This window comes from Mus musculus, chromosome 14, assembly GCF_000001635.26.
Source record: "Mus musculus strain C57BL/6J chromosome 14, GRCm38.p6 C57BL/6J".
Taxonomy (NCBI): domain Eukaryota; kingdom Metazoa; phylum Chordata; class Mammalia; order Rodentia; family Muridae; genus Mus; species Mus musculus.
This window is the reverse complement of record NC_000080.6, coordinates 62,821,248-62,831,859: the sequence shown is the minus strand read 5'-3', so window position 1 is coordinate 62,831,859 and position 10,612 is coordinate 62,821,248. Positions and strand designations below refer to the sequence as shown.

Genomic DNA, 10,612 nt, shown 5'->3' with positions numbered 1-10,612 from the left:
CTTATCTTGAGTTGACCACTAGAAAGCCTCTAGGCCTTGGGCACAGGGAACAAATAAGCCAGAGGGATAGTTGTGGTGAGAATTTAGTACTGAAAGGCAGGCTTCAGCTGAAGTTAGAAGTGTGTGGTGAGGGCTGCTGCGAAGGGATTCTGCATCCAAGGGCAGTTAGTAAAAAGTACCAATAGAGGATGGAGATGGTACCTAGGGGTGGTCAAATGAGGGAGAGATGTGGATGTGACATATATTGCCATTTAGACAAAATGACTTACAAACTTGGAAGCACAAATATAATTCTATTTTCTTGGCTAAGGAATGGGCAATTCCTATCTTGTGACAAATCTGGCAATGACATATTTTCAACAGGTGCCTGCTTTTTTGTTCAGTTTTCCACTGCAAATTATACAAATGAGAAAGAGAAATGATCCTGTTGATGAAGAATAAGCCAGTGTTTCTTCTCTAGGACATTAGTTGAAGGTCACTGGTTAATGACAAAAATATTAATGCTGTCCTGAGAATCCTGGCAGAAATGACATGTGACATTCTTTGGATATATCTGATGAGTCTTTTAAATACTTTCCATGTGCTTCAGTGGTTAGCAAAATATGCATAGCTCACTGTACATGAGACAGCTGTTGTCATATATGCCTCTGCCTTGCCAACGTGGCTTCCAGCAAAGCGCTCCCCACGCTGGACTCTGCATTGTAAGTTCCTTTTAAGCAGAGACTCTCCTATCCTCTCCTGACCTCCTGCCTCTGGCATGGAGCACAGTGCAAGGCCTGAAGAGGGCACATAATAATGACAAAGTAGAAAGACTGACTGCGTCTTTTCAGAGTAGTTTCCAGTGAAGTGGCAGGGAGGTGTCACGCGTCTATGTTTCTCATATCAACAGAATTGACTTGGTAATTGATAAATGTCCAAGCTCAAATCAGGGCAAATGTTTGTTACCAAAGATGTTCCTCCTTTTAAAAGTTGGTAAGGATCAGGATTCATATCCCTGAAAAGCAGCAATGTCAGGGCAAAGGGTGTTTGAACTGAAAGAGTTAATGCTATTCTTTTACTGTCACTGCTGTTATGTCTGTAGTGGAAAAAAGCAAAAGCAAACAACGTCTTTAAGATGAACAATGCACTGTGTTGATAGGAGAAAAGAGTTTGTATAGCGTATAGAAGAACCGGAAGCCCCAATGCAAAACAGAGACCAAGACGCCACTGACACCCAACTAGCACATCCCAAGTCCGAGCTCCTCTCACTGAGAGCACTCTGTGGCTTTCTGTGAACATACGGTAGACACTAACAAATTAAGTATTTTTGAGTTTATAAAGATTTATCTTATTTATATAAGTGTTTTTCCTGCATGTGTGTATGTACATATAACATGTATATGCCAGTGCCTTTGGAGATGAGAAAAAGACATCTGAATCTGCTCAAACTGGAATTAGGAACCATTACGTGTTTGCTTGGATCCAACCTAGGTCCTCTGCAAGAGCAACAAGTACTCTTACCTCCGAGCCATCTCTCTGGCCCTGAGTTAGATTTTATTGTTGTTTCTGAGAAAGGATCTCTGGCTGGCTTGAAACTTTCAGAGATCCTCCTGGGTGCCAGGATTAACAGCCTGCATCACCATAGCTAGCAGAATTAAATATTTTTAAAGATAATTCCCTTTTGTGGTTGGTGGGGAAAGGATATAAAAGTGGCACTTTGAGACTGAATATTAAAAGAAAAAGAAACATGACTTGAGTTTCTCACTGGTCCAGCCTTGTTCTCTCCAAGCCACCCACAGAACAGCTACTGTAGTCTTTTCAAAGCAATAATAGATAATGTCACATCCTAAGGTGACCAAATACTTTAAGAACTTTCTGTGTCTCCGCAGCAGACCCTGTTCTCATTGCAGGGACCACTTTCCATCCTCTGTCAGCTCAAAGCAGCAACACTGCAGAGTCAAATGGTTTCCGTGAGAAGATGCTCTAATGGCTTGTGTAAACAATGAAGAGAAGACCCGCAGCCACTTCATCAAAGTGTGGCCAAGTCACCGGCTCCACACTTTGCAGTCACTCCCTTTAACTCTCTGTGACAGCTTTTGTTCTTGTTTCCTCTTCATCCTAACAAAATAAAAAACAGCAACCTTAGGTCTGTGTGCTTCTTCTATGTCTAATAGCAATGAGTGTGTCTCAGTCCCTTGAGAAAGCCATGGCTAATTTGCCTAGGCCTGGAGGACATGCTTTTTGAGAACCAGCTGTGGCAAGAGAATGGATTGTGGTGACCGAGGCCCACCCAGCAGCTGGGAAGGAGCTCTGTTGTTCTCAGCTCTGTGACTGGGAAGATTGAATGGGAAGGGAACAGATGCTGAAAAGGCAGCTCCAGAGTTGGCACTTCGAGCCACTCCTGAATGGCCTGTACAGCTCCCCACCTGCCTCCTCAGAAGCCATGCTCCTCGTCAGCTTCTGGCAAACCGTTACTCTCTCAACCTCTGATCTACTGTCTCATCCTTTGTAAAGCCACCTGACCCCTCCCTTCTCTACCCGCTGTAAAATTCTGTCCCATTCCGTAAAAACCAGGGCCTCTCACATCTAAACAAGTACTCCACCAATGACCAAACGTCAGCCTCTCCACATTCTCACTGTGAGTCACTGTACACTTGATCTTGTCTCTGCTGTTACATGCTCTCCCCAGGTAAAAGGCTAAGTCCTTCGGGAAAGGCCCTGTGAAACCTAACCTTTCCTTCCTCCCTCCCTCCCTCCCTCCCTCCCTCCCTCCCTCCCTTCCTCCCTCCCTCCCTCCCTCCCTTCTTTCTTTCTTTCTTTCTTTCTTTCCTTTTCTTTCTTTTGTTCTTTCTTTCTCTCTTTCTCACTCTCTCTCTCTCTTTCACTCTTGGTACTATGAAATTACCAGAAGATATATGAACATCCCCTTGTATAAATTTTGGGTTTTATTAATTTTGTTGAAAATCCTTTTTACCAAATTGTGTTCTCCTCGTTGTAGGTGTGATCTGCTCTGACTTCATGAAGTAGAGAGACCACTTTCCCTCCCTCAAAACTTTCACTGGAGCCTGGGACACCTGCAGGTGGGGGAAGGAAATAATAGGGACTCATGTTTCTTTTACTGTTCCTAATCAAAAGGGAGGGGCATCCCCCAGCACCGCTTTTCCCTACCTTAGAGCCTTAGGAAAACACTTCACCTTTACCTCTGTTGTGCCTTAGTTAACAGTATCTGAGGCTGAGGGCTCAGTGGCAGGTGCTCAGCTAACACGTGTGAGCCCCAGAGCTTTAAATAAATGGATAAATAAATAAATAAATTCAGTAACAGTAGTTGAGGTAAGGAATCAAATATGTTTAAAAGAAGATAATTATTACTGTTAATAGTCTTTTAGTATATTTACTCCTGATTAGATGTAGGGTCTACAGCCAAGAAATGTAGGAAGCAATTCAGGGTTTCACACAAAGCCATAATGAACAAGCAAATGAGCTGCACTGTGAAAATCATAGTGTTGATGATAATTCACATATTCTAAAGTTTAGAATCTAAAGGGCCCTGGGACTTGGCAGTGAAACACGCATCGTGTTAGATGCTTCCATCTCATTTATGTTACAGAGTTGGCAGAAGGCAGCTCTGTGACCTGCCGACATATGAACGTAGCTGCTAGACACCATTAATAAGATAAGATGGAACTCTAAATAATGTGTCTTTGTGGCCCAGCCACAGAGTGATTTGACTGATTATGAAGAGAGTATGAAATGGTATTATGGGGAAGGCTCCTGAAGAGGCTGAGTCACTGCTTTTTTGAACAAGACACTGACATAAAATAGATCATACTTTTACAATGTTATCTTAGCAACAAGGTAGAAAATGAAGTGAAGGAGCACAAGGCCAGAGGGCCGGTGGGAGACAGTAATACAAATGGGATGATGGGACCAGCCTACCGTGGGGGCTGTGGTATACCATACAAATGATTTAGATGCAGCAACATTGCCTACTGCACAACGGCACGAGCTTTGCAATTGAACTCATTGCACTTCAACTCCAGCCCTACCACTCTCTACTCGGGTTCCTTGGGTAACCATTCACCCTTCTCTAAGAATACCATCTCCTCCACACACAGATGCAGAGGGGATAAAATACTGCGAGTGCTCATCACCTCCCTGTCTGATTATCCTTCTGGATCAGAATGAACCAAGCCAGTCTTCCTCCTGCTTCTACTGTTAGTCCACAGGCACACGCCTGAGCAGGGCCACTTAGACTCCCCCACATTTCTGTACTTGAGGGTAGTGGGTCTGAGAGTCTTCCAGACCACTGTCACAGGCGTGAGGGCCCAGAGACCTGGGAGGATCTGACTGAGAAAGTGCTACTCATGTGTAGGGTGGCAAAACCCCTATAATCCTAGCACTCAGAAGACTGCAGCAAGAGGATAGAGAGCTCGGGATTAGCCTGGGTCACATCGGTTCAAGATGCTGTATAGGTAAACTCTGTCTCAAAAACAAACCCATCGAAATAAAAATTAAAACACGGTCGCTGCACTAGGGCCTGAGCTTCATGCTCTGCCTCTTCTCTGAGCCCCCACCTGTTCCTAGTCGCCTACTCTCCTGTCACTTACTGTCCTATCACCTACTGTCCTGCTGATGCTGAGTTGCCTGAGAGCTCTCTACAAATTTCAGTTCCAAGTAAGTTACTGCTAGGCCCCAAGACATCCGGCAAAAGGGACAGACAGCCCTTCAATTAATTTATGCCTGTGGTGCCTACTAGCATATCAAGTGTGGTCAGCTTCTAGGCTCCCTCCATCCTTATTCATAAGTGTGTGCTATAAACTCCTCCTGGCTGGCACACACAGCTCCCTACCCTACACCGCTCCAGTTCCTGAGGTCCGCCTCCCTTAGCCCAGCTTCTTCTCTTTTCTCCTATATACCCCAGCTATTTTGTTCCCTTGGCTGCTGGCTCTTCTCTTGGTCCCAGGCTCCTCTCTTAGCCCCTTGCTACTCCACCTTCTCTCCCTCTTCTGCCCCCTACACACCATGGCCTGGATCAGTCTGGAGACTTGCTGATGCCTCTGGCTGTTTTCTCCCTCGTATCTATAGCAAACCTTCTTCTCAACCATACCTTGGAGCAGTCATGTCCTTGCTTTTCATTGAGTTACCTACTGTTCATTAGCAAGAATCTTGACTAGAACGTAATCTTTTGGAATTGGTTTTGAGGGCAAAGTAAGATAAATACATAAAGATCTGACCCTGGTCCTTGCCACTGGGAAACGCTGCTAAACAGTTTATCTAAGGAAATATAGTATGTGACAGGAGGCCAGATTCTGGCATGATCTCTGTTGAAAAAGTGCTTGCCTAGAGTGTAGGAGGCCGTGGGTTAATTCTCAACACTGTATCAATGGAGCATGATGGTACTCTTTAATAATGTTAGCATTCAAGAGATGGTAGTGAGCAGATCAGAAATTCAAGGCTATCCTTAGCTACATAGTTAGTTTGAGATCAACCTGGGATGTGTGAGACTCTCCAAACAAGCGAACCAATAGGAAGAATGGGCTAGCAGCAAGTTTGCAACTTTCCTAACTAACCTAACAAGACTGGGAGAGCCAACAGAAGGAAGACTGCTTGGAAAGTTGAAACGGCAAAGGCTGAGCTCTCTGCTCCTATCGAGAAGACCGTCCAGCACACGAGACAAAGCCCAAACGTGTGAGGCAGGCATATTAGATACGTCATAATCTGTCCCAACCTGCATTCCCAGACCGATTCTTGTCAATTCATGAAAAATGCCTGTGGAAGGTGTCGGCTCTGCTTGCCTAATGTGTCATTTTATGCCTTGTTGCCTTTGGACATAGAGTCCTCTCTGGCTGAAGTGTCTGTTTTTTGTTTTTGTTTTTGTTTTGTTGTTGTTGTTCTAGTGCTGTGGGTTAAATCCAAGGCTTCATGAAAGCAAGATAAGCTTTCTACCACACAGCTACACCCCTGGGTGGAATGTCTTACCTACCCACCTCAGCTTCAGCCTCTCATTTAAAACATGGTTTACCTTGGTTTACAGACTTTCTTCTCCATGAAGCATTCTCTTGTGAGAGTTACTCCCTACCTTTCTGGATTACCACAGACTTCCATAAATGCCTCTAGGATGAGTCACACTCTGTTCTGCTCTGTGTGTGTTGTGTCCAGGTGTGTGCAAATAGAGACAGAGTTGATTTCAAGTGGTGTCCCTCAGATACTGGCCCTTTCTTTCCCTCTCTCTCTCTCTCTCTCTCTCTCTCTCTCTCTCTTTCTCTCTCTCTCTCTCTCTCTCCCTCCCTCCCTCCCTCCCTCCCTCCCTCCCTCCCTCCCAGTGAGGAGACCCAGGGTGCTCCCTGCCTCAGTCTCCCCAGTGAAATGCCCAGCTTTTAAAAGCTTGAATTCTGCAGATCAAACTCAGGTCCTTCTGCTTGCAAGGCAAACATTTCACTGACTGAGCTGTCTCTCAGCCTCCCAGCTGATTCTAGTTTTCTCTTTATATCTGTCATCTGTGGTCCAGGACAATAGAGACAATGATTTAGTCTTCTCTGAATTACCCTGGCTTGACATTATCTGGCCAATCACAACACTACACAGGCTCGTTGTTGAACAACACCCAGAATATTGTTTTGGGGAGAAAAGAGGCATGACTATAAGATGATAGATTTAACAATTCACACACTAAGCCAGGGTTTTTAATTATTCATTAATCTGTAATATAATAACTGATGTGTTTGAGTTTCTTAGGTCCTTTGGGGAGGATTTTAACTCACCTTATACTGAAAGGTTGTGCATCAACAGATGCAATAAAGTAATTAGAATTCTTTGCGAGATGTTGCTTCTCTGTAACCAAAGTAATGAGGCCACTATGGAAGAGGGAGTGACTAGAGGCTTGTTATCACAGGCCAACTAGCAGGCTTGGTTGTCTCTGTGTGTGTGTGTGTGTGTGTGTGTGTGTGTGTGTCTGTCTGTCTGTCTGTCTGTCTGTCTATCCATCGTCCTTAGGTTCTTAGGTTTCTCTCTTTTTAAATTTTATTTATTTGTTCTCTTTACATCCCAATATCCTCCTCCTTCTCCTAGCGCCCTTCACACAGATCCTCCTCCAGTTCCACTCCCTTCACCACATCCCACATACTACCCACCCCCATCCCCAGCACATCAAGAGATTTCGTTTGCAATGAATAGTGATAGATAGGGTTCTGTGCTAATTCAGATCTCTCCACAGTATAGTCTCTGACCCCCCTCCTTCTTCCTTAGCCCCAGAACTTCACCATGGGCACCAAGCAGTCACTTTCCTAGGCGCCTTGCCAGAGTAGCCTTGTGCATCTAAGGAAATAGTAATTTTCTCTCATGGTCTTTCTACAGAATGTAGCTTGGCATACACAGTCCTGCTTCTTACTTTTTTTCTACTAAACAGTGTCTCTTTCTTTGTTTTTTTCAAGACAGGGTCTCACTATGTAGCTTTAGCTGTCCTGGAACTCACTTTGTAGGCCAGGCTGGCCTGAAACCCACAGAAATCTATCTGCCTCTGTGTCCCTAGAGGTGGGATTAAAGGTGTGTGCCACAGGGAGATGGCTCAGTGATTTAGAGCACTGACTGCTCTGCCAGAGGATCCTGCTTTCATTCCCAGCACCCATATGGCAGCTCACAACTATCTGCAAGTCCAGTTCTAGGGGATCCAACACCCTCACATACACACACACACACACACATATGTAGGCAAAACACCAAGGTACATAAAATAAAACTAAATAAATCACAAGAGAAAGGCATGTGCCACTATGCCTGGCAACCATTTCTGTCTTTAGATTTTTGCATACCTTCTGGTCTTTTATGTAGGAGAGCTATAATCTATTCTCTGTAAATGGACCATTCTCAGATATTCCCTAGTCCTGCCTTATCTTATGAGCATCTCAGCAGCTCATCTAAGCCTCAAATTTCCTACCTAGCCTGCACCTCCTTCATTCTGAAAATCTCTGTCTTATCTCACAAAGAAAGCAGATACCATTGGTTGGAAATTCTAGCAATTTCCTGCCTCCTCTGCACCTGGTACATTGTGTTCCTTTCTCCACCAAACAACATATAGTCCCTGGCCTGTGTCCGGCTCTGTCTGGCCTCTATGCCTCTCAGAATGCCATTTATACTTTCTTTGGTTTGCCTGTGAAGCACCCTTTAACATTTCAAATGCAAACCAGGACATCATCCTAGAAGGAGCCAGTCAGTCATTTCTGTGTATTATCTGTGCATCTCATGTGCTTAATGTATATGTAATTGTATATGAGGCTATGTTCCTACCATTCTTGCAAGTACATTCAGAGCTAATTAATATCAGGATGCCCTGTACTTACCACAGTCTAATAATTGAATCTACTTAATATTTGTTGAATAAATAGCATAAGAGATGTAAGTATATCCCGGATACCCAAGATGCAATTCACAGACCACATGAAGCTCAAGAAGAAGGAAGACCACAGTGTGGATGCTTCAGTCTTTCTTAGAAGAGGGGACAAATTAACCATTGGAGGAAAATACAGAGACAAAGTTTGGGGCAAAAACTGAAGGAAAGGCCATCCAATGACTGTCCCACCTGGGGATCCATCCCATATACAGTCACCAAACCCAGACACTATTGTCGATGCCAACAAGTGCTTACTTACAGATGCCAACAAGTGCTTACTTACAGAAGCCTGATATAGCTCTCTCCTGAGAGGCTCTGCCAGTGACTGACAAATACAGAAGTGGATGCACACAGCCATCCTTTGGACTGAGCACAGAGTCCCCAATGGGGGAGCTAGAGAAAAGACCCAATGAGCTGAAGGGGTTTGCAGCCCCATAGAAGGAACATCAATATGAACCAACCAGTACCCCCCAGAGCTCCCAGGGACCAAACCACCAACCGAGGGGTACACATGAAGGGACCCATGGCTCCAGCCACATATGTAGCAGAGGATGGCCTTGTGGGACATCAGTGAGAGGAAAGGCCCTTGATCTTGTGAAGGCTCGATGCCCCAGTGTAGGGGAATGCCAGGACATGGAAGCGGGAGTGGGTGAGTTAATGAGCAAGGGGAAGGAGAATGGGATAAGGAGGTTTTTGGAGGGGAAATGAGGAAAGGGGATAAAATTCGCAATGTAAATAAAGAAAACATCTAATAAAAAAAAGAGATGTAAATGTATGTCGTAATGATAGGGATTTGCAGAAGTAGAAATGGGTTGTCTGCTTTATGATATGGTAGACCAGTTCTAGTCCATGGAAGCAAGAGACCTGTGATAGGCTCACTGCTGCTTCCTCAGAGCCCAGAGAAAGGACTGGCTTCACTAATGCCAAAAAGAGAGACCTCCCAATGTATCTGACCCTAAAAGGATACCCTTGCACAGTCTATAAGGAGAACAAGAATTAGAGAATCTGCTGCTCTCAGAGGAACTTAGCCAATACCCAGCCTTGGGTAAAATATCATGGTGCCAGTCAACTTACTAATAACTTAAATCAAGCAGTTCCAAAAGTTGGCTTTTGTGTATGCGTGGTATACGCACACATGTGGACCAGTATATGCTCTCATGTAGAAGACAGAGGAGGGTGTTCAGTGTCTTCCTCTATCACTGTCTTCTTGTTTTTTAAATAGGGTTCTCTCACTGAATCTGGGGCTCAAGCTCCCAAGACCCATCTGCCTTTGTCTCCCAGTGCTGGGGCTGTAGGCAAGTGAAGCCATGCCTAGCTTCTACATGTGTGCTGAGGATTTGAACTCAGCCCTTTTGCTTTTACAAGTGCTCCTACCCACTGAACCATCTCCCCAGCACTCTCCAAAATTATCTTTTTAAAAATGTTGCTGGGGGCTGGAGAGATGGCTCAGCGGTTAAGAGCACTGACTGCTCTTCCAGAGATCATGAGTTTAATTCCCAGCAACCACATGGTGGCTCACAACCATCTGTAATAGAATCTGATGCCCTCTTCTGAAAATAGCTAGTGTACTTATATAAATGTAATAAATAAATCTTTAAAAGTGTTGCTATATTTTTAAGAGATAAATATGGACTCAATTGTGATATTCAGTGAAAGGGATCTGGTCCAAGAAATGATAATATGTGGTATGTAGCTGTAAAAATGAGCAAGGAAGAGCTCTATGTTAATGTAGGGAGAGCTTATACTATACCAATGATTAGGAAAAAATAAAGAACAATATATGTAGTAGAGTACTTTCTATGTTATAAAGTGAAAAGAAAATATATAGTATATATACATATTGCTTCAAAACTCTAGAAGCAGTGGCTAGAGAGATGGCTCAGTGGGTAAGAGCTCACAGTACTCATTTGGAGGACCTGAATTCAGTTCCCATAACCCATATTGGCTAGCTCGCAATTGCCTGTAACTCCAGCTCCAGGAGATCTGATGCTCTCTTCTGAATCCCATATGCACCACACACACACACACACACACACACACACACACACACAAAATTAGAATTAAATTTTAAAACAAATAAACCCAGCCGGGCAGTGATGGTGCACACCTTTAATCCTAGCACTTAGGAGGCAGAGACAGGCGGATTTCTGAGTTCGAGGCCAGCCTGGTCTACAAAGTGAGTTCCAGGACAGCCAGGGCTATACAGAGAAACCCTGTCAAACAAACAAACCCTAGAAACAGAACTTC

General features: G+C 44.3%; 1 long non-coding RNA gene across 1 annotated transcript in view; it reads right to left on the bottom strand.

The window, feature by feature from the left end:
• Positions 1-1,733: 1,733 nt before the first annotated feature.
• The window catches only part of 4931440J10Rik (RIKEN cDNA 4931440J10 gene), a 69,626-nt gene continuing 60,747 nt past the window's right edge, over positions 1,734-10,612 (bottom strand). The window contains exons 5-7 of the long non-coding RNA NR_045503.1: positions 3,148-3,259; positions 2,954-3,053; positions 1,734-2,097 (exon numbers count right to left, since the gene is read on the bottom strand). This is a non-coding gene — a long non-coding RNA (RIKEN cDNA 4931440J10 gene). The remainder of the gene's footprint in view (positions 2,098-2,953; positions 3,054-3,147; positions 3,260-10,612) is intronic.